We start from the raw sequence: 24,865 nt of genomic DNA on the forward strand, positions 1-24,865 counted from the left end.
CTCTCTATAAAGTTGATTTAAAATTATATTATTTAATATGGACATTGAAATATGTTGGGTGTGGAGCCTGATTATCTTCTGTATTCAAAGGTTTTAGCTAGATGTATACCCCAGGAAGACTATACACCCCTCCACGTGGGGAGTAAATCCCCTCCGGTTGGGGGGTCCGAGGGCCAGCAGTCCTCTGGCGGGGGTTCGGGGGCAGCACCCCCGAAGCTAAAAACAAATGTAAAATTTCCTTGTAAAAGTCTAGTAGTTTCTAGTCAATCTGGACTGTTCATTAGGCGAATAATCTGACAGTAGAAGTTATGTTTAGTTTAGGGTTTTTTTGCCCTAGAAGGCAACCCCTCACTATATATGAGGGAATTGTATTGCGTCTATGTAGATCTGTATTCTAAGTGAGGAAGAGAGAGGAGACTGAGAGCGAAGAGGGTGTTACAGCGGATTTGCTATAGGTTGTATCTCTTCAGTTTGCTGGATGATATAATAAAATAAGGATTGGCTATTTCTCCATGGATGTATCCCAAACTGGGTGAACCACGTATATCTGTGTCTATCTTGTTTTATGTGTTTTCTGTGTTTATATTTCTAAAATATTTTATGTGTTCTGTTAGCACCTAAATATGCCTTAGGCTGAAGGAAGGCAAAATTCAGGGTAACCACAAACCACGCTCAATCTGGTAGCTAGCCGTACCAGAACAGGAGAGGGCGCTCTCCGAGTCACGCTCAGCGAATAAGTAAACGGAATGGTCTGAGATGACTAACAGTGAAATATTAATCTTAGGCTAGTAAGTAAATATGGATACAAGAAGCAATTTTTTATGAATGGCTGAGTTTCTGGGATGGTATGGGACCAACGGACAGCAATGAGCAGAGAATTTAATACAAAGGCACAGATTACTTCGTGAGGCAAGACAGGAGGAAAGTCTAGCAATTTAGTTTGAAATAACACGGAATGGAGGAATTTCTTAGGAGGGTGAAAAGGGCATAAGTACATGAATCCTTTTCAACAGAAGAAGAACACTGAACATGAAATTTTCCCACAGGCAGAGAAATAAAAATGAATTCTACCTTATCTAACTTAGAAAATTTCACTGGAAATGAATATGAAATGAACTGTGAAACATTACGAAATACATATGAAACATAAGAGACACATTTTCTACACTCACAACCACATGAATCTCATGAAACAAAGCCGCTGCCTTTCATTAATCCTCTGTCAAAATACAATGAAGAACTGAGTTTCTCTCCCACAGTCTCCCAGAAATTACAAGCCAACCAACCCTTTGCAAATAGTTTGCATACAATATATAAAATGTGCCATGAAGAGATAGAACGCCCAAGGGTTGGGGAGTTACTCGAATCATTACAAAATGGAGGTGGAAAGCCAACCATTAGCTACAGGTGCAACGTTACAAACATGACAAATGGCTTGGGTGACTGTTCGCCTTCCTTTGCCACTTGGATAGGAGCCAATCTGGAGTGAAAATACTTTAAATGTCACCTTAGGTGCCAAAAAAGTGAAATGTAGATGAGCGGGCCCACTTGGAGAAGTCGCGAATCGAAATTTCGTGAAACGGAGGCGAAATTGGCCTTTTTCCCTATATGCGCCGAGCCACTTTCTATATGCGCCGCGTCACCTTGGAGCCTGTTTTGAGGCACTTTCAGGAGTCTAAAATGTGCCCAAGTGTTCTTGTTGGAACTCCTGGCCTGTCTACTTTCCAACCCAAGTGGAATTTCTGAATTTGGTGCTCGTTTGCCCCTCCAATTCTTCATTCTCCCAAGACTGCTTCCTGTGTGTCAAAATAGGGGCAAAGAGGTCATTTTTTGAGTGTTTTTGACCTCTTGGAGACTCAAATCATGCCCAAATTTCTTGTCCAAGCACCAGTAGTCATGATTTTTCATGCTAAATCCAAAAATGCAAACCATTTGTGATTTGGAGCTCCCAATCCTAAGCGTCGCGCCAGTGGCGCGGCGCACAGGGAGAAAAAACCTGTGTTGTGACCAAAAATTTTCCATGTGACCAAAATTGCCCCAAATTTCTTGAAATTTGGGCTGGAGCTTCCTTATCAAGTGTTATGCTGGGCCAAAGAGGCTTTGGCCAATATCTAAAGTCGATCGAGCTCCCTTTGCCTCTTTTGCTTCTTGATTGCCTTCCTCAATTTCGCCTTCAAATTCCTGATTCGGGCCTTGCATACTTTGTTTCGCGCCATGTAGTGGAAAGCCATGTGTCTTAGTAGTGCATGGTCCTTGTTGGCCTTGTCCAGTAGCCTCTCCAAGTGCATGTTAACTCTCTCGAGGTTGGCTTCCCGATCCTCATTAATCTCTTGCTCCAATGACGTGATCTCAACTCTTCTCCTTTGTGCAGCTTGGCAATGCTCACGAATGTTTTGTAGCTCCATGATCGCTTGCTGATCCTCAAGCTGTTTGTTCCTATGCTCCAAATATTTCATGTTCCACTTAGCCCTCTCCAAGTCAAGGGATAAGGCTTCGATCTCTGATTGCTGCTCCTGGATGATCTCTTTGAGCTGTGCACTTGTTGGTTCTGTATCTGTATCATCATCATGAAGGAGAACGAATTCGGTCTCTCGTTCACCTGATGGCTCACCTGAAGGCCCCTCATCATGCATTGGCTCCTTACCTCTGTCCTGTACCTATAGTGCTGATGTCGGAAGCGAGGCCCCTTCCACCCCAGGTGGAGATAACACTCGCTTTGTTGCTGCAAACAAATGTCTAGCACCCCTCTGATATGTGATGAAAACCGGCACACTAGCAGTCTCATGGCGCTCATACCGACGAGAAGGTTCACCCTCATGCTTAACCTCTGATAATACCTGTGAAGTGCTGAAGAGGTCACGGGAGATGAAATCATCCCAAGTAATGCCCTGCAATCCCAGCTGATGAACCACCAAAATCTTAATAAGAGAAAAGTGATAAACACTGTTAAGTTGCTGCTGAGGGGTCTTGTGCTGCATGAAGGTGTTCATCCTCTCTATGTTCCTGCAAATGAAAAATGGGATGTTCATCATCTGTACCCTGGTAAAGTGCATGAGCAACCTGATGTGATAGGCATATAAACGAGAGAACCTCCCCTCACAGCTGAAGTACTTCATGATCAACTTCATGAGTGGAGCATATTCATCTTTCAAATATCTGAATGGAAAGACTCTCGTGAGCTGCCTCAAGCAATTGGCCTTAATGTAAGGCTCATAATGCTGCCGATAAACTTTCTGTTTCTTGTGCCATGGTTCTCCAACATTCGGTATACCGGTTGCTAATGAGACAGTTTCGGGAGTCAGTGTGAAGGTGAACCCGGCCAAGATAGAGTGATCTCCATGTAGGTGAAGCACAAAAATACGGGCCAACTCATGATGAACTCGAACGTTAGCCACTCTTTTACAAAATTCAAAACATGATAGATGCTAGAAACATGACATAGCAAGAGGGCATGCCTGCAATTCTGTGAGGGTGGTTGGCTCATCCCTAACATGTTTTCCACTCTTGTGATGTCTCCTGGGAGCCTATTCTTCCGAGGATGAATCACTTTGTGTCTCCATCTCATACTCTGGTGAATGCTCGGATGCCATGACTGCTGTGCGTACTGTACTTAGGCTGCTCTTTGATGATGGTGTGAAGCTAGGTGTTGTTTGTGATATCTGCCACCAAGGGGAACAATGAAACAAAAGGGAGTATTAGGAGGGGAGTAATGTGATGGGAATAGGGTTTTGGGGAGAAGTTTGTTTAGGGATATGTAGGGGGTTTGGGTATTTGATAGGGTAGGGTTTTGGGGTGTTATGTTGAAAAATAAGAGGAGGGGAAAGAGAAGAGGGTTTGGTAGTGTTTTAGGGTAAGGATAATAGGAAAAATGAGAAAGGGAGGGTAGGGAAAAATGGTAGGTGAGGGAAAAATGGTGGGTGAAGATGGAACCTTGACCTCAATACCGCAATTATGCAACCCTAGCAACAATGGCCTTTGGTGTTTTCTTGTGGTTGATTTTGTGGGTTTTGTTGCATTTCAAACATAGCCATAAACCACCATATCATTTATAAACTTTGATGAACAAGTCATGTCATAGAGCCTACCTATCAATTTTAGGGGCTTCACAAGAAATTTGAGGAAATTTGACACGGTTTTGGCCCTTTGTGGGTGTGCGCCGCGCGCAAAACCCAGTGCGCCGCGCCCTGGGTGTGCGCCGCACCCTGGGTGTGCGCCGCGCCCATTGAAAAAATACACTGAGGGATGGCTTTGTGTGCACCGCACCCTCTGTGTGCGCCGCACCCCTGTGTATATGCGCTGCGCTCCTGGAAACTTCCTCCAACGCTCTCCAACACACACTTTGCCTCTCAAACACTTTGCAATATCTCCCTATGCACTTGATTTGCACAATGGCTTTGAATTTGGTGGAAACTTGTATATAAAGACTTGGAAGTCATGGATTAAATTTTTGCTTCTTCAAAAACCCATTTTTCTAATGTTATGTTTTGACACTTTTTCATTGACTTAAAGCAACACTGATTTTCACTTTCCCTTTGAGATTTTAGCTCAAATGATTAAATTTTCGGCACTCTTTGCAAGGATTGCACGACAGGACATTTTGCCATGGAAACCATGCCTGCATCTGAAGAAATCAACTGACGACTTTTTTGAAAATTTTATCACCAATGACACTGTTTGACCTTTCTTCAAAACAGAGTTTTGAAGAAGAGTCGAAGTTTATCAATATGACGATGAAACTCTCTGAATCATTACTTTGTAAGGGCCTCACTCTGGCCTGCATGGCTTTACTGGACATATTTAAAGACCAAATTGATTAATCCCTAGATCTAATGATTGAAAATGACTTTTGTCCATTAAAGGACCAGACCTTGACTATCATGGACTTTGGTGATCATTGACAAAAGAGCTAAGCCAGCAGGAGCCAGACATGGGGGGAAATGACTAGCAATGACCTTTTCCGTCAGATTATGGCATGCCCCTAGCGGAATGCAGCTGAGTGAATAGAGCGGGACTCCTAGAAATGAAATGTATAAAAAGTTTTGATCTCTAACGGAGGACTGACCAGACCGACTCTAACATGTTCCATTGCGCTGTAATATATATAATTTTCTAACAAAATATTTTACTTACTGTAGTAAAATATTTTTTTGTGTTATTAATATATCTTCGTTTTAAATATTACAAGTAATTTTAAAATGAAATGAATTACACATCATCTAATATCAACAATACTTTTTTTCTCACAACTTCATATTAAATAGTGAAGAAATTACATATCTCTCCCATATTAAAAAATGAATAAATTATTTTTTTCTTTCAATGACTTCATCTTTGTATATAAAGTTGATATACAATTTTTGTGAAAATTGAAGTATTTTATTTATAGGATACATTAATTTTTTTGTTATTAGTATTTTTAATTTGTTAATTTTATTATATTTGTCTTTGATTACCCATTAGTTGAGCTTCGACCAATATATTCTCTAATGTTTAACTTTACAGTATATCTATCTATCTATCTATATATATATATATATATATATATATATATATATATATATATATATATATATATATATATATATATATATATATATATATATATATATATATATATATATATATATATATATATATATATATATATATATATATATATATATATATAGATATATATATATATAGATATATATATATATAATCAATTTGTAATCCTCCTATTGGTTCATATTTTGAAAGTCATACTTCCACGTTTATAACACTTGTTTTGGAGCATAACTCTCACTGGTTCTTTTCGCTCAATTTTATGCATCATCGTATCCATTGCACCCGGACTGCTCGCTAGCCTTAATCCCAACATCTGGTACGTTAACTACAATTGGTGTCGCACTACAACATAGAGGGAGGTTTTAAGACGCTATTTGAGACATTTTTTGGGTAAATTGTCTTAAATTGAGACCAAAAAAAAAAAAATTGTGTATCGTCTTTAAGTGGGTGTCTCAAATTTAATGTCTTAAATTGTCTTAAGTTGAGACAAAAAAAAAATTGTATTGTCTTAAATATTGTCTTTAAGCGGGTGTCTCAAATTAATGTCTTAAAAAATTGTCTCTATAAAGACAATATATAACACAAGTGTTATTGTCTCTTAGGAGACAATTTCATTTTTTTCTCTCGAGAGACAATAATTTGGATTAAAGACATATTGTCTTTATAGACACAATATGTCTTTTGTCTCTTTAAAGAGAATATAAAATAATGAATCCAGAAAAATATCTCACCATTGATATAAATCAATATAAAATGTATTTAATTAAAAATAAACAATGATATCATTGATTAATTCATATTAGGGCATAGTGGAATCGAACCACCAACCTCCTGGATGTAAAGAAGGTGCTCTTCCATTGATCTATCACCCTTTAAAAAATTATGTGATCAAATTGGGAAGTTAAAGGATGTGGTGAGATACAGGAGGTGTTGATGGAGCTTCAGGAGGGTTTCCAAGATGAAATGGATAGGACAAAGGTGGTTGAACTTTTACATAATTGGTCGTATTAACATGATCTTGTATAGGTACCTATAAGTGTAATAGAGTATCACATTGATTAAGGATCTACTTACCTTATATTGATCTCAATCTGGTAAAGGATAGTGTGACTAATGAACATAACGTTTCAGTCATACTAATTTGTACTAGTAATACAAATTGGTTTCTCTATACAATTGACGTGATTAGTGCTATTCGTTATGGATAAGTAAGAGCATAATCAATGTAAGTGATAGAGATAGTGATATCCTAATAACTGATACGATCAAGTAGTGTGAATAACGATATGTCAATAACTACAAGTAATAAGGGATACAATGCCAAGTAAGGTAATCATGTTTACATAAGCTTTATGCTAAGAGTTGACACATATGATATGGAAACACTAGTCACACTTATGAATCAGTGCACTTGTTCGAGCTTATTAGTATAGTGAATACTAGTAATATTCATCTACATGGGTTTAGTTCTAGTACAGTAACTATGACAAGATTCTTAGTACTAATACGATGATTAACATTATCAAACTCATATATAAGTGAAACAATACTACAAGCCTTACTTAGCTTGTTTCCATTAGATTGATTTCCATAGTAACTCAACTTCTTAAGCATATTATGATTATTATACTAGCTTAATCTGATGTTGATTCATTACTGGTTTCATGTTATCTATGGAGTTATAAGAGTGTAACTATTAATAATACTTACATAACCATTCTACTTAGTAAGCTACTAGCTCTCATCAATACCACATGTTCCATCATTGCAATACTATACCTATGCTTATGAATCATTATTTCTATTAGCTCATAGTAAGAGTGTAGTTATGGATAATACGTGATAGCTAAACTAGTATTATGTCCATTACTCTTAACAATTGTAATCACTAGTCTATAAGCATATATAAATGGGTGTACTATTATGATTGAATGTTATGGTTGCAATAAGTTGTAACACCAAGTTGTTTACTGCATAAAAGTAATGCTTGAACTATCACCTTTGGTTAAACTAACACTTAGATTGTATTCATACTAGTCCAATCAACAAAGTAAGTAGTTATATTGATACAACGAGATAAGGTGTGATTTATTACCATTATATAAGGAGATTAGTAGTTTCTATAATGATAAGTCATTACATGGTTTTATATACATTACACCTTAAAACAAAGTTACTAGAGTTATTGGAATTGAACCAAACTATCACTATAAGCTAAGTTGAACTAGTACATTGGAATACAGTAATCTATGAATACAAGTAAGCTTATAGATCTTTACATATTCAACAAGCTTAAGCACAGTTCTAATGAAGGAACATGAGTTGGGACCATTGTACTCATAAGTATTGTATAAGGATAACACATCATATCCACCAACTTTGTACATAACATGTTGTTCAGACTAGAGCTTGTACCTATTCATAACATATCAGTGTTTCCACAAGAGGTGATGATGGAGCTTCAGGAGGGTTTCCAAGATGAAATGGATAGGACAAAGGTGGTTGAAATTTCACATCAACTATCCCAAAAATAATTGAACATCTTAAACTCAGAAGAATTAGACAAGTATTGAGGCGTTTGTCCATGAAATTCATTTGCACAACGTCCAAAAGAAGAGTTAATTGAAATATGAATTGTAGCAATTTCTTAAACAGGAAAAAAATTAGTTATTCTATCATTATTGTTGAGTTGGAAGAATGTGCAAGATTCAAAACAATTAACTTTCTTGGGAATAAGCATCAGATCACTAAATATTTGATTTATTTGAAGTGTTAAATTTTTGTCCCCAAAAATTATAGGAACACATTTACAAGTCAATTGATATAGTAACAGAGGGTGGGAGTAAGGGAGGATTCCCCATACAGGAAGAAGAATAAATTGTTGCAAATGTAAAGGTCATATAGTTTTCTAGCAGCACCATAGATATATCTATGAAATAGAACTCGCCAGACTTCATCACTCTCCAACAAAATATGACATAAGCTCTCACAGATTAAGCCTCAAATAGAGATTTTTCTTTCGTTTTTTGAGTATCAACTACAGAGATGAACAATACAGGCCACAACTTGAGCCCAAAATTTCAATCGTTCCTTCACTTGTTGGGGATGGTCTCCTAGGCTAGATATTTTCCAATTGGAAATAGGAGATTGTGCATAGCCCTCATTGTTTGGAGAATCCCTGTTATCAAGAGTAGACACAAGACAAAATTTCTAATGGTGGTCATCTTGAAATTGTTGGTTGATTGCATAACATAACTCCAAGGCTAGCAAGGTATTGAGAGCTCATACATTTCTTCATAATTGAAACTAAATCCCAAATCTAGACACCCATTCAACTCATCTAAGTCCATCTTTGTAAGCTTCCTAACTCAGGGAGTACTAGAAGTATGTCTCAAAGTTGAATAAGGAGAATCAACTTTGGCCTCTTTGTTGGCTGAGTCAGAAGTTGTCTTAGAGGACTGGAAATCACTGAAATAATTATAATTGCAAGACAATTCTTGTGATAGAGCTTGATCTCTTTTCGTTTCCCATGCCTTCTCACTCCAGTATTCTCTACTAGACCTATATATGCTTATTTTTCTTCTACTTTTCTTAGATTGATTGAAATATCTACACTGATCTACATCTCCATAAACTATGTCGATTGGCTTGCTGAGAGGCTTACTTAAATCAGAGAGTGGGGACTTCTTGTTGTACCTTGAGATAACAGATGCCAAAATCCCTCATTCGATGAGTCTTTCTTTTTCCTTCACCTTATGAGACTACTACACAATATTGCGGTCCACTCACCTCAATCCATGAGTTCTATATGCAAAAATTCAACTCTCTATACACTACAAAACATTTAGTTTTGTAGTAATCTAAATTATCTCAAAGATCTATATATTACCCAGTCTTCTAGAACTTGTAGTACAAGGCCTTGAAACCTCAAACCCAAACCTTATACCTTTTTCTCACGCACCACAAACAACAAAAACACTCTGAACTACTAGTGTCAGTCCTAGAGAGAACCAGAATGACCACTAGAAAGGTATCTGAAAGCAATTAAAAGATAATTTGTCTGAGTCCTAGACCCCACTCATTCCATTCATCCATCATTAATTTACCTTTCAAACAAAAAATTCATAGACACGTTTGTTGAGAATGATATGTGATTGCTTTCATCCTGAGAGCAACCATAGAATATTATAATTGGATGAATTCAAATATCTAATAGAAAGTTCTCTATCTCATTCATGCCTATTAAATTTTGATGATTTTATATGGTCATTTTAAAATACCTAGTTTAAAGGATTTAGGAGTTAGTCCTTTTATGATCCATTGCTTATCCAAATCATTACACATTTTGGTGAACAAAATCTACTCTTTCAAATTGTGTTATTATTTTTGTGTGTAGTTCATCCAAACGATTCCAATGAGACAACCTATCAAGTCTCAACTCAAAGATTGATATAAGTGAAGTATGTTTAGGATATGCAAACTTTAATATCACCACCATCATCCTCCCTCTATTTCAATTTTTTTCAAAAATAGCAGGCTAATTTGTTTTGAAGCATTGCTATGGTCTATCATTGGCCCTTCCTCCTATGTTTTAGTGTTTTCAAGAGCTATGGGCCCATTCATTTTGATGAATTGTTCTAGCTACCAGTGAATGAAGGCTTTCAAAACACAAAGAATTTTTTTCTTCAATGAACATGAACAAGCTTCAAAAAACAACCAGTCAGCCATGAATTTCACAAATGGAAATGACAATGGAATTTATTATTTATAATCTAATGTTACAGATGAATTAAACAAGAAATGATCGAGTGGATGACAAACCTATTTGTTCTCTTATTGAGAGAGATCCTACAATCTAGTGGCACATTAATTACCATCTCAATGCACAGCAAAAGCATTAAATATTTTCCCCAACATAAGCAGGAACTCAATAATTACAATTGACCTAAAAATTAACATATGACAATACAATAATTTCAGATGGTAAGGATTGTAAACCTGATTTATTAAAAGCAAGCAATGCTTCCTAGTTAGAACCTTAACCTGGATGGCTTTGGGGTGCAAGTCCACAGATTGATGTGAAACCATATTATGTAACTCTCATTACCAGTACTAACATTAGTAATAGTTGTTCATATGCTAATGTGGCATATTTTGTAATGCCATATCAGTGCTTTGAAAACAGTTAATCTGCATTAAATATTAGAGAGTTGTGTTGAACACATTCACATGGTATTATAGTGGGTGTGACATGGAAATCCCCTTAATAATATTTGCAGGTATCATTAATAAATTCCCATGTGACAGCCCTAATAACACTCTATCGCACAAATACTTGCAACTTTCCAAAATTTGGCTTGATCAGTCTAATCATCTATCAGTGCAGTTCGAGCCCTTGTGCATGAGTGATCCCACTAAGGGTGAAATGGACATAGCTATTTCTTCTCTATTGAATAATAAGTAGGTTCTTGTGTCTTCTTTGGTTTTTGAGAGTCTGGACATGTTTTGTTTGTTTGTTTTTTTTTTTTTTTTTTTTTTTTTTTTTTTATATCTATTTCTTGTGGGAAACAATTCAGCTTCAAGAAAAGAAAAAAAAAAACTCATGGTCCATTGCTTGTTCAGGTTTGGCTTTGAGGAAGGTTACAGATATAATGTTAACAGACCAAAATGCTACCGTCTCAAGTTTATGTGGGGTAGGTGTGTTACATTTGTAATGTGGCATATGTTGACTAAAACCTTTGCACTACTCTGCTAGGAGTGAAAAAGAGTATATATCAGGATTGTTGCATACAAAACAACTAGTACCAAAAGGTTTATGTTGATGTCACTAATTTCCAAACATGTTATAGACATTTTTGGGCCCTACAACCCCAAGCATGAAATGTCCATAAACCAAGGGCTCCTAAGTCCCTAAAAGTGTTGTTCTAACCCCTAAAGGAACAAGGTCAACAGATTACAGCTTCTCCCAGAAGTTCTCCACCAAAAAATACTCAGAATTGGTCAAAACAGGATCATTGCAGCTGCTCCACTGGCTAAGTGCGTTGCATCTCACCTAGATACACTGTGAGGGTGTGTTGCATTTCAAAAGTCCCTTCTGTGGGGTGCGATGGGTGAGAAATGACAAATGGCAGTGTCATTCCGCGAGCTGGAGAGGCAATGGAAGCTTCCAGAATCTTCTCCTGTGACACTTGCCTCACTGAATTCGACCAAGGATGAGTAAGAGGCCATCAGTCTCCAAGTGGAAGCAAGAACTACCAGAGAGAAGACACTAATCAAATCACAAGCTGACTCATCCTCCTTACAGATATCTATATATGGATCCCTCATCCCAGAGATCCGGAGGCTGGAATTTTGCATATTGTAAGGAATCGCTGTTGGTTTCTAGAGACAAACATAAGATTGTTGGGTGATTTAAGCTTTGTTTGAGGTGAAGAGGGGCTTCTTTGCTGGGAGGTTGATGCTGGGTCGGAACAACTGGTTGTAACTCCTCCTGGATCTTTTCTTGTTTATCAATAAAAGCTATTTGAGTTTTCCTCCATATTTTTGTATCATTGATGCTTGTTACATTTGTATGGTCAATTTACATCTGATCCTAGATTGTTTATGATTATAGATCCATGTCTTTGTATAGTGTTGTGCTTCTCTGATCTTACAGGTACTTTGTGAAGCTGGGCGTGCAAGGGAGCAGGTAGCTAAGGACTATCAAAGAAGAGAGGGATCGAATCGAAGGATTAGCGCAAGACAGAGGTTGGTCTTTCTGTTCCTCTCTATCTATAATTCATAAAGGAAAAACAAAAGTAGCTTTTCTCTGTTTGTTTCTAAGGCAGCTGTCACACCTTAGTGGGATAGAGTAGTTCTATATAGACACTTTTCCCTGTAACAAAACATGCCTAGTATATACGCTGATAAGAAAAGCAACTACCTCAATCAATATTTCCAAATTTTATTGAAATATATGTCCCCCAAATATATACCAGAAGACCTAAATTCACTACCCATTGATAGATAGAGAAATAATTACTTTGAGGCCATATGTTTCAAGAAAAGACCAGATGATAACATGTAGTAAAAGTATGGAGAAGACTGTGAACCCAAAATGCTAACAAAATGAAATATGGAAACCTGCAGTAGAATTAGTGTTGGTGATCTTCCAATATGAATGTCACCAAAAATTTTAGCTCTGAGTGTACTAATTTTTTTTTATAAATTTCCTCCTTAATATTCCCAATAATTTAATGAAAATTTGTCAGATCAAATCTAGTTTTAGAAATCAATTTCAACTTTCAAGAGATAGAATCCAATAGTCCTAAGAATAAAAAAAGTAGTCTAGTTCCTTCCTTGTCTCTGAGCATTAAAATTATTTTCACGTTGAAAGAATTTTAAATTTTTCCAATTCCCAAGGTCAATCTCAGATCCATGTTAGAAAATCTGTAAACTCATATACATGGAATCAGTATGATATTTTCACTAAGAGAACCGAGGATTTTTGGAATTAGTATTAAGAGAAAATGGGTACTTGAGACTGTTAATTTGTGATATGTGTGTTCTTAACTTACATGATCTCTTGGACATACTTGTGGATTCATTGATGGAAAAAACTAGGGCTTGACACTACCATGTATACAGTGTCCCACCTCTTAGTCCAGCTCCACAACCTTAAAAAGAGAAAATGGTTATTTTATGCAATGTATAGACTATCACACCTCTTAATCCATCTTCACAACCTTTAAAAAAATGGTTATTTTATACAATATATAGGGTCCCACCTCTTAGTCTAGTGCCAAATCCTTAAAAAGGGGAAAATGGTTGCTTAAATGTGTGGATGCACCAAAAAGAAGGATAATAGCACATGATATCATGCTGAGAAAATATGAACCAGCTTCATAGTCCTAAAGGAAATGATTGCTTAAATGTGTGGATGGACCTAAATATAAAAATAATAACAAAAATATCATGCTGAGTTCAAAAATCAATAAAATTAATCGTTCCTACTATTTCCATTCAATGCTAAACATGTTTATTACCCTGCACGTCGTTGAAATGCAACATATCACTAACTGATGCATACTTGGCCTCAATGAATTTGTAGATTTCAATTTTTAAAACATTGGTTATAAATTATGCATTGTTTCATTGTAATAAAGAAAACCATTTATATGTCTGAAAGTTTTTTTTTTTTTTTTTTCCGAAGGTGGTAAAACCTATCAACTCAGGTGTCAAACCAACAGTGAGGACAGCCATCTCTGGCTGCTATCCGCGAATGCTGGGTTTGACTCATCACTGTTAAATAGGAAAACCACGCCACCTGGCATAACCCTACTGGTGGTCCATAATCGGGAGCAGGCTCTCACTCCTGCCAGATGCCTCTGGGTCTTGGGCCGTTAACCTGTTTCCTTACGTCCGAGGAAGACGAGCTCTTAGCCAAGCAGAAGCAGTTTTACGGCATACTCCAGGCCGATATATGTCTGAAAGTATTAAAACCCTCGAAGTGCACAATTATGAAGCTACTCGGAATATATTAGGCACCTAGAAAGGGTAACAATTTTCTTCTATGATGAACTGAAATAATCATTTAGTTCTTTTTTAATTTTATCACTTAGGGAATTTTCTTGTGATTCCTAACATATTTGAATTAACTTAAACTATTTAAGTATGTTTATGGACAATTTTTCATGGCATGTTTCCAGCTACATTCACTTCCTTTTATGTCCTTGAAATACTTAAGTTTCACTTTTAGCAATGCTACATGAATACAACATGATGAGATAGGAGGGAGAAGAGCCAAAACTGAGGCTGAAGATAGGAAGTTAGACTTTGTTAAGTGTTTTGATATACTTCACCTTTATGTTGATGTTTCAGAATGTTAATAACTCCTTGTTGAATAAAAAAAAAAAAAAAAATTGCTTGAAGCCAACTCCCTACAAAGTCTAAACAATTTTCAACAAAGAGAAGTACAAAGTTGCATAAAAATGGAAATTTTGTGCATGGGGTTAATTTTGCTGAGAAAGGTTTCTTTGACTATAGAGATGGAAAAAGGAAGCATAATGGATCAATGATCCCTCAAAATTATTTTTCTCTTTCTAAGGAAGATTCAACTTCACAAACTTCTGCAATGGCTCAACAATGTCCTTTAGATAGGGGAAGAATTGTATTTACTATTTAGTGCAATTTGAATAAGGCATAGGCTATCTATTCTCCTAATCTAGTGTCTCATTAAAATGAATATTTCAGTCCACTGAATGGGTTTTTCCTTTGAATCAGGGTTGGGCTTGAACCGTGGATGATTCTATCCATATTATCTAGAATCTATACTTTTGCAGGCAAATAAAAAGGAATCAAATATGGATAAAGATTCAATAAACATGTACATTGTTTTGGTGAGATTAGGTTTCTTTGAGGTAGACGAGCATTATGCCAATCTGGGGCCAAATGATGTCTACAGTGCTCAAAATCAAGAGATGGTTGTTGAAGCAACCAAGGAAGCTATTGTTCTTCTACAAACTAAGGGATTATTTTACCTACCAACAAATTAGATTAAAATTTTGGTTGTGATTTGACCTCATGCCAATGCCACAAAACCTATGATAGGAAACTATGTAGGTACATTTTTAGTTCTTCTTCATTTGAATTATAGTTGATAACTCTAGATTTATGAAGTTCTGAAAGTTAAACTATTAAGGGTATGGTGTGGTATCCCTATGTGGGATGTGAAGTTTCTCACAAGTTACCAACCCAATTGGTTTGATCACTACATAGGAATGTTGTTTTCAATTTGGCACAAGCAACATCAATTGGGAAAACTACCATTTCGTAGCAAGAACGGAAAATATCTAATCAATTGGGTCAAGAAGGTCATAAAAAGGAGAAATGAGAGGCCTATACAACATTATTAAAGGTCAAATGTGTTCATATCAAAGAGACCAAGGATAAGCTAATATGGTGAAAAAAATCTTGGTTTGGAGTTTTACACTCTGAATCTAGGATACAAGGCCATGTTTGTTCCAAACAGATTTTTGGATATGCAATGGCAGTGGAAACCACTAGGGAAGATCAAATATCCTCTAAAGTCTTGGAGATTTATGTGGTTGACTATCAGAGACAAAGAACTCACTTGGGGTATCCTTCAAAGAAGGAACAAACATTGTTTGGGTAGACTTCCCTTGTGCAAAGAATCTCTTGAAACTATTTCTCACCTTCCAATTACTTTCTCTTATGCAAGGTCTATGTGCACTGAAATGGGCCTTCTCCCTGGAAAAAAGGATAACTAGAAAGGGGTTTTGTAGAGGATTGTTTCACAAAATGGCAAAAAAAATATGCTCTAAAGGAATTTAAGCCCTTGCCAATAACAGTAGCCTTAAGTCATATGGCTAAACATGAATGCTTCAATTTTTTAAGAGACTCATGTCTCCTTTTCAACGTGCAGTTCAAGCCAAATCTCTTTTCTATTGCCTCAAAACTATATCCAATATCTCTTCACAAAGGATTTTATCATACAATTCCATTTCCAAAATTGATATTTGGGGTTTCTTTGATGGAGCCAGCCAAGGCACCCTGCCTTGATGTGGGGCAGGTGGCCTTCTATTTTTCAATGCTTCCATTATATCAATTTCAAAGCAAGTTTGAGAGGGGGTTCAAATAACTTCACTGAACTATTAGCTATGAAAATTTCTCTAAAAATTGTTGCAAGCAAGGAGTTTCAAACTTTCAGGTGTATGGGGATAATCTAGTGGTCATCAATTGGATAAAATGAATCTATAAAATGGAGAAATCAGTAGTTAGTCCTATATATGATGAGGTAAAAAACTATTTTTTTGTGTTTAATCAAATTTCCTTATCCATGTCTACAAAGAACATAACTGTGAAGTAGAATCTTTATCAAAGGAAGGACTCTAGTTGGTAGTTGGTTCATGCATATGAAAGGAATCAAAGGATGGGACAGTGGTATCCAAATCCATCCTTCCTTTTCTTTGATTAGGGGGTAGTTCTCAAGTGCAGGTTTTCAGCTTCTTATCAAATCTATTAAGATTTATCTTGTTTTTGTTGCAGGGTTCCATGCCTACAAAGGCCCTGTTTGACCCTTTTTTAGTTATATTGAGAGAAGAACTTTGCATTTGCAGAATTATGATGTAATTTTGGTTTGAATTAAATTTTTTATCTCAAAGAGTTGTTATGTTTGGATTATGTGTGAGGGAAAAAAACCCTTATTTTTGAGATCCAATCAATGGGAACTAAGGGATTAGTATTTTTTTTTCTCTTTTTCAGATGCATCTTGCAAATATATCATGCAATGTCAATGGCATCTCCAGAATGCATCTCTTCATATTGAATAGAATATACAACTATTTTCCAATGTGATTAGAAGAAAATTTAAAAAATAAAATGACAATACCCATAGAGAAGGTTTGAATTGTCCCACAGGAAATGTGAAGTGTTACTTCTGTACATGAAAAAAAAAAAATTGTGCTAGAGGCCATCTAGAGCTTCTTTGTTGATGTATTTTTTGGTTCAGAGGCATATTGATGATGAGGATCCCAATATAAGAAATGATTTTGATGACATGTAGGTATGTGTTGTGGCATGATTGTTTTGATACTAGAGGCCATCTAGAGCCTCTTTGTTGATGTATTTTTGGTTCAAAGATATATTTCTTGGCCACCATTTTTTTTCCAGTTCTTTTTTAGTTCTGGATATATTCCTAGTTTGGTAGGTTCACTGGTTCGGTTCTAATAACATTGTCCAAAATATGTTCAAATGATCCTCTTTGGAACCAACAAAATACAAGTCTAAACAAGAATATGCATGAACAATCAAAGGGGAGCTAATTCCCACAATGTTGTCAAAGAATAATCTTTAATATATGACAAAGACAACATCAAATCATGTTGAAGATAAAAGTGAATTGATGCAGATGTTATTAGAGCAAGAGTGCTAAGGACGATCAAGAATGATTCAAGAAAGCAACTAAAGAGAGTTAACCATGTGCTAATAGCTTGAAAATGAGTGTTCCAGATACCATAGTTAACAAGATGGTTCTGAGAGTGTTGAGGATGAACAAGAATGCTTCAAGAAAGAAACTAAAGAGAGTTAATTGTGCGCTAATGGGTTGAAAATCTCAACAAGTGTTCCAAATCCCACATTCAACAAGATGGTTTTCCCATCAAAAAAGTGTTTTCTACAATGCATATGTGCAAAACAAACCATCAAAGAAAAGTTGTCATTAAAAAAATGTTAAGAAGATATTGCTAACACTGCCAATCAATTATAAGAAAGAGTGATGAGCATTGTATGGTTATACAATGAAGAAAACTAGTCAATAAGATATCCTCAAGAAAAAGGTCATCTCCATCATGATAGGTGAGGCCTACCCGAGAAAGTGAAGTCAAGATGATACACTAACATCTAAATTCCTAATAGGGAAAACTTCCAAAAAATGATTCCATAAAATGTGATTAAAAGAGGTCCATATATGATCCGAGCAGGATCTAGCACACTCGCCATTCCAAAAATGTTTCTAGATTGTCTCAGTCACCCCACAATGCATGCAGAGAGCATCTGTAACCCTAGACTTGGAAACTGTCACTGTCAAAGAAAGTCTTTGATAAATTAAAAATTAAAAAAAGACCTTGAGATAGTCAGAGACATTGTGATCTCAAAATAAGTTCAACCCATGAATCCCCTTCTTATCCTTGTCCTCAATATGCCATTTTTTGTTGAGGATCTCCTTAAATGGATGCCTCACATAAATCCTTTGATAGAACTATTGGGTATTGTAAGTCCAAATTGGTTTAATATAATACTAAAGCTAGCCCCCTAAGATCAATACTGGTTTATTTTTATTCAAGGTTGTCAAATTGTGGATAACAGTGATTAGGCTTGTGATATTTTGTTTAGTGAATAGACAGAGATCAAAAGCTATTATGTACAAGAAAAAATGATTCAAGGTGAGAAAAAGACTTGTTATAAGGTAAGGTGAAGGTAAACATAAATAAAACATTTTCCAAGAATTAGATGTAACATACCACTACCCCTTTAGAAATATATATACATGTATATATTTAGTACCAGTAATATTTTCATTGACCCAGTAATTTAAAGTATAATTACCAAATCAGGTTCTGCAAAAGGCTAACCTTTCCAGCATACTACAAGTGCAACATGGAGTATTTAGTTTAGATTTGAGGTTATTTTGAGACTCATGTCATGCCATTCTCAGGACATATCCTCTGTAGAAAAGAACTCTAAGGTTTTATTTGAATAAAGCCTCAAGTATAAGAAGAGGAACAAGCAAAGTGATTCTTCATCACTTATTCCCGCAACCTTCTCAATTTCTCATCATCAAAAGTTTTGGACACTTCAGTTAAATGTACCACCTCGTAAAGTCCAAGAGGTGGGTTGTCTCACTAGTATAAGAGTATCTCAATCTCACAGGATTTTGCTAAGATCGAGTGCAACATGTTACAAACAACAGAAATTACTCTCTAAAGACCATTACTTCTGCAAGTCAGGCATTTGAAAGGTTGGTTCTGGAATACACCGCTCTATAGTAGTTTCTTTGTCCAAATGAGGCATACTTTGGATACAGTTTTGAATCCATACCTTAAGTAGTTCCATATATTTGACTACTTACAAAATCCTTTCAGATATGACAACCAAGAGCGCACATCTACTCTTTTCTCATAAGGAAATCCATAAGGACGAATTGTACCAGAGTCACCTTTTCTTTTCTAATAGCATATAGGATGCTAGCTCAACCTTATACCATCTAGAAGCCCAACCTGAGACCAAATTCAAGGGTAGGATTTGACATGCATGATCCCAAATGCATATTGTTGCAACACAGGAGGCTTGTATACTATCTAGCCATAGTATGTATGGTTTACTCATTGGTGAGAGCATATTGTCCTTTGAAATGGCAGGTTGTATTTAAAAATGCATGGTGCTATTAATCCATATCAACCTACCATGCATACTCAACTAGAAAATAATTCAAACATATATGATTATCATAGTCAATGCGTTAATTAGTATTGTGGAATTTAGTATGGGCATCGGGACATAGTCGACAATTCTCCTCCCAAACATTGACAGATTTCTATTGCACTTGTCACCCACTATCTCATGAAGACTGTCCCAATGATCAACATCTAGGGATTCTAGAGATCTAGTCCAACCTCCACCCTTCTGGCATTGTCATGTTCAGCTATAGGGAATCCAGAGATCCAACCCAATCTCCACCCTTCTGGTATAACGGTGTTCAGGTAGGACTCCATAGCTCTAACTCGGTCTCCACCATTCTTACATAATAGTGTTCAGGTACAAGGATTTCATAGATCTATCCCAATCTCCACCCTGCAGGTATAACAATATTCAAGTATATGGAGTCCAAATATCTAACTCGATCTCCACCCTGTTGACATAACAATATTCAGGTATAGGAGTCTAACCCGATCTCCACCCTACTGGCATAATAGTATTCAAGTATAGGGAGTCCATATATCTAACATGATTTCCACCCTTCTTACATAACAATTTTCATGTATTGGGATTCCACAGATCTAACCTGATCTCCACCCTTCTAGCATAACAATATTCAAGTATAGGGAGTATAGAGATCTAACCCAATCTCCACCCTACTGGCATAACAGGTATTGCGTACAGGGAGTCCAGAGATCTAAAATAATCTCCTCCCTGGTAGCATAACAATGTTCAGGCACAGGGAGTTAAAAGATCTAACCCAGTCTCCACCCTTCATACATAATAGAGTTCAAGTTTAGGGAGTCTAGAGATCCAACCTGATCTCCACCCTACTGGCATAACAATGTTCAGGTACAGGGAGTCCAGAGATCTAACCCGATCTCCACCCTTCTGGCATAACAATATTCAGGTACATTTGTAAAAATATTTAAGCTAAAGACTAGTTCAAACCCATATGAAATAAACAATGATCAAATTGATTCCTCAACCATACAAGATTGTTTCCAAGGGATGATCATAATTTCTTATCATGCAACAGAAAATGTACCTACTAAAAAGTAGACAGAGGATTTACTGAAATCACCCAATAAATATAACTACTTCATATAACCATTATTATTAACCTATAGACCTGTGAGGAATGAAAACTCAGGCCTATACTATCCCAAGATATGAAATTGATATCCATAAATGAAAGAGACAAAATATTTCATATCTAATCCACACTATTAAGTGTGTCAAGCAGTTTTAAAACTTCTTGTCAGTTAACTTGGGAAGTCACTTTTCTTGCAATCATGAAATTTCCACTCTGTAGACACTTTCTTTCTTATGAATTTTAAACACAACTTTTAGTCTTTGCAAGTAATCCAAAGTCATAGTTTGATTAAAAATAAATAAATTGTATTAAGGTTTATACCTACATATTAGGTATCCACACATAAATGACGTGATCAGATTTGGCAATAAATATTCATATCATGCAACCTCATTCTCTATAAATTCTAGAGTAATTCCAAATGACTCTTGAGACAAATTCTGCTCTATAGAGACTCCATCAAATTAAATTTACAGTTAACAAATCTATTAAGGTATAAATAACATCCTTGAGCCACAATTGACAAATTCACCAATTATAGCACATGAAGGGAGCGGAAATATAATTAAGCTCTATGGAACCAATGAGAAAAGAAACATTTGGAAATAACATTGTCTTCCATCTTACCCCTGATTAGATTAGTTAAGTAGTTGTGTGATTTTTTTAGAACCTCCATTGGATACCCTAGAAAGTAAACTCCACCATATGCAACCCGGAATGCCCAAACTTCCAAATATAATATGAAATGCACCAAAACATAACCTCCTACCAACAGTTCTTACAGAAACAACACAGGCAATACTGCAAGCATTTGAGCTTTTATCTAAAGTGTTGGTAAGGTAGTTGTTAGGCTATTTAGGACTTCAGGCCATGATCAAATCATACTCATATAGGAAAAGGAGTTGTAACATGGAAGGCTACGGACCTTACTGTAGCAAATTATTATTGTGTTAAACCACTAAATAAAATATTTCCTCACCAGAAGAGGCTGGAAACTAACGTGATACCCTTCAGAAATGGTTTTAGGAAGCAAGGTCACCTATCCGGGATAGGTAAAGAGTCATTACCATGAAAAAAAATCCACGCTAAGGTGGATAAAATACACACCAATTGGTATTGGGGAAACAATTAAGAATCTCATTAGGCACTTGTTACGAACTCAAAGGACCTGCTAAAACTCCTGAGAGACCAATGATGTGTATAATTAATAGCCATAAAATCTGTGGAACTCAAGTACAAAGAAGAACAACATGGATTGCATCCATCGGGGTTTGTATTTACTTCACTTGGCATCCATTCATAAGAAGTTAGGAATAATTAATAGAATGACTGCATGTGTAAAGTTGCACTTCCACATATATACATATATGACTAAGCATCATGTCTCTATGAATTTTATGCATCTTATTTGTGATCGTGGCATACCACGGTGTCTTTGGTCATAAAATAGTTTAACAGATGGACAATAAGTCAACTATTGTACAACATTATTTATTATTCATGGTTACAGTTGAGGGTAGTGGCTACACACATAGAATTTGTCATGACATTCTTCCATTTTGGACCCTAAGTCTTTCACATCACGATTATTAAAAAATATTAATATGGGCACAGGGATAGGTTTCATAATCACCTCCCAACCATTGAAAATTGCTTGTTCTGCAGGTGTCATCCAATATTTAGGGAAAAGATTCCAAAAGTGATCCCAACTCCACCCTGTTGAAAATACAAAGTTTCCATATGTAAGTTCGTGTTATCCTTTCTCCATCCTCCAGTCTATATGGGACTCCAAATATATGTATCCCCAACCACAGCTAGTAAGGGATTTCATGGATGTATATCTCCACCCAATGATCAACAAGGGACTCCAGAGATTAATGTCTCCACCCTTTTATCAGAAAGGGACTCTACATATCAATGTCTCCACCCTTTAGACATCAAGGATTCCAGGGATATAGTTCTCCACCCTAACTTTGCTTAACGATTCCAGAGACCTGTCCCCACCTTGAACTTGCCTATGTTGGTTCAAAGAACACTCTATTGATGAGTTTTGAACCCCACGATATTAAGACAATCTATGATTAAGAAATATTTTAAGGACCTATTTTCTCAAAGCTAGTTACTATATGCGATTTCCAACATAGAAACCCTAAAGGACTATTAAGGAGGGTTTCCAGAGATGGATGTTCTCCACCCTAAAGCTTGGTCACAACCCATAGAATCGTTAGTTCATCTCTTCGTAGTTTTTCCCTGTGTTCTGGGTGGTTGTGAGCAGAAATGCAGATCCACTTGTCCTTTGTAATGAGATTAGCCATAAAATTAGTCAGTCGAGTGTAGACTAAGGCTTAAACTAGTTGTATTTTAAATTGTCTTCTATCTTAAAACTACTGGTATGAATCTAGCCCTTAACATGAGATTATTTACTCCCCACATTAATAGAAATGTAAACAATAGGGGACTTTAAGGACATAGTCATTGGTGAAAACGATTGTAGGCACATAAAAATTCTCACATCAAAAAAATTTTAAATGCAAAATCCTCACAATTGGTATTTAGCAAGGAAGATGAAGACTGTGAAGGTTTACTAACAAAAAATAGTCCATAAGTTCTAGCACTACCCTGTGATACTACGGGCTTGGTTTTATCCTTTCTAATGTCTTTTCTTTTTTGCTGAAGCAAGAGTCAGTCCTTCTATTCAATTAAATCTCTAAATAGGTTACATGAAATACAACAGAGTCAGAGGAAAGAAAAGCCATAGAGCAACTTTTCGCCCTGAGCTTTGGGAGTTGAGCCCATCCAACACACCACACCTTCTAAACCTTTCAAACCGAAATCTGATCTCAAAAGGAAAAGGAAAAAAGAAGGAAAGGAAACAAGTGACCTCGAAAGGTCAAAAAGTGGACTCGACAAGGAAATAAAGCCCGAAGTAACAAAAAATCAAGTCCGCCAGGGGATAACCCTCGAGCAAGTAGTCCGCATAAGCTTCTCTGCACCTATCCTTGAGGAGAAACTAGCAAGGAAGATAACCTTGATCTGCCAACTTGCACAAAGAACCATAGCCGTTGATCTGCTTCTGTTGTATCCGACGACTCTAAGGAATATCGGGCGGAAAAGAAGACTAAGGCTTACCCGCCCGATAGAGGCGGTATTCTCTCTCCTTCGTGAGCCACGTGTTGATCGTTTAGTGGCATCAGGTGCAATTCGATAAAACTGCTTTGGGTTTTGAGGGCTTCCGAAAACCACTTTAACTGTAGCCACCCTCTTTTTACCACGGTTGGCTTTACCCCCTGCCATCCAACTAGCTGCACGACCCACTTGAGTAAATTTCCACTCATCTTTAATAAGACTTCTGCTTTTAGTCCTAACTGCTCGCTCTTTTCCCAAGCTTCCTGCAATCCCATTGCAATTAGTCCCCACTCGTCCGAGAGTTCTGGGTTTATGGCAGTCTGGGTCGCCATTCTGTTCAAAGGAATGCACATTCTTTTCATTTGAATCATTGTTCTGTTTCATCATGTAGATTGACATCCACGCTTTTCCCGAATTTGCAATCTGTCAGGATCCCCTGCTCAGATGGAGCTCACAGTCCTCTTTTGCCTGTCTGAGACATGCATCCTTCAATCTGCTCTGGGGGACCTCTATCCAATTATATTTATTGTTATTTTTGGTGTAGAGTGCTCCTTCATTGGATAAAATGTCCGCTAATTTATTGGTTGTTCAGCGCACATGTGTGAATCGTAGGGTTCTCATGTTCTTCAGATGGGATTGGATCCTGTGATAAACTTTGGGAAGCCTCCAATGACTCGAAACCTTTTCCGGAGCAGAGCCATAGCTGATTTTCTTGACCGGTTTGATAACCAACTCAGAGTCTGCCTCTATTATAATGTTATGAAGATCTGAGTCTCGTAGGATTTCTAAACATTGCTCCAAGGCTATAAGCTCTGCCATGTTGTTAGTGGCTTTCCCCAAATTACTATGAAAGATGATTTCTATACATCCCTTCTCCTCCCTTATCACTCCACCATAACCAGCCATGCCCAGGTTTCCTTTTGAGACCCCATCAACGTTGCATTTCCTAAAACCTTGAGGGGGAGGATACCAAAAATATTTTTCAGGAGAGATTTGATGTGACTTTTTGATGTTTCCCTGAGGAATGAGCCGCTGCAGACCTAGTTTTAGTAATATCTGAACATCAATATCTAAAGGGTTATTCTCAGGGGGTTTTTTAATGAGGGTTCCTATCGTCTCCTT

General features: G+C 36.6%; 1 pseudogene; it reads right to left on the reverse strand.

Moving 5' to 3' along the window:
* Positions 1–8,580: 8,580 nt before the first annotated feature.
* LOC149226626 (uncharacterized) lies at positions 8,581–24,142 on the reverse strand (annotated as a pseudogene).
* Positions 24,143–24,865: the final 723 nt, after the last annotated feature.

The sequence above is a fragment of the Pinus tabuliformis genome, chromosome J (genome assembly GCF_031772625.1).
Source record: "Pinus tabuliformis cultivar Carrire ecotype Pingquan chromosome J, CPIR1, whole genome shotgun sequence".
NCBI lineage: Eukaryota > Viridiplantae > Streptophyta > Pinopsida > Pinales > Pinaceae > Pinus > Pinus tabuliformis.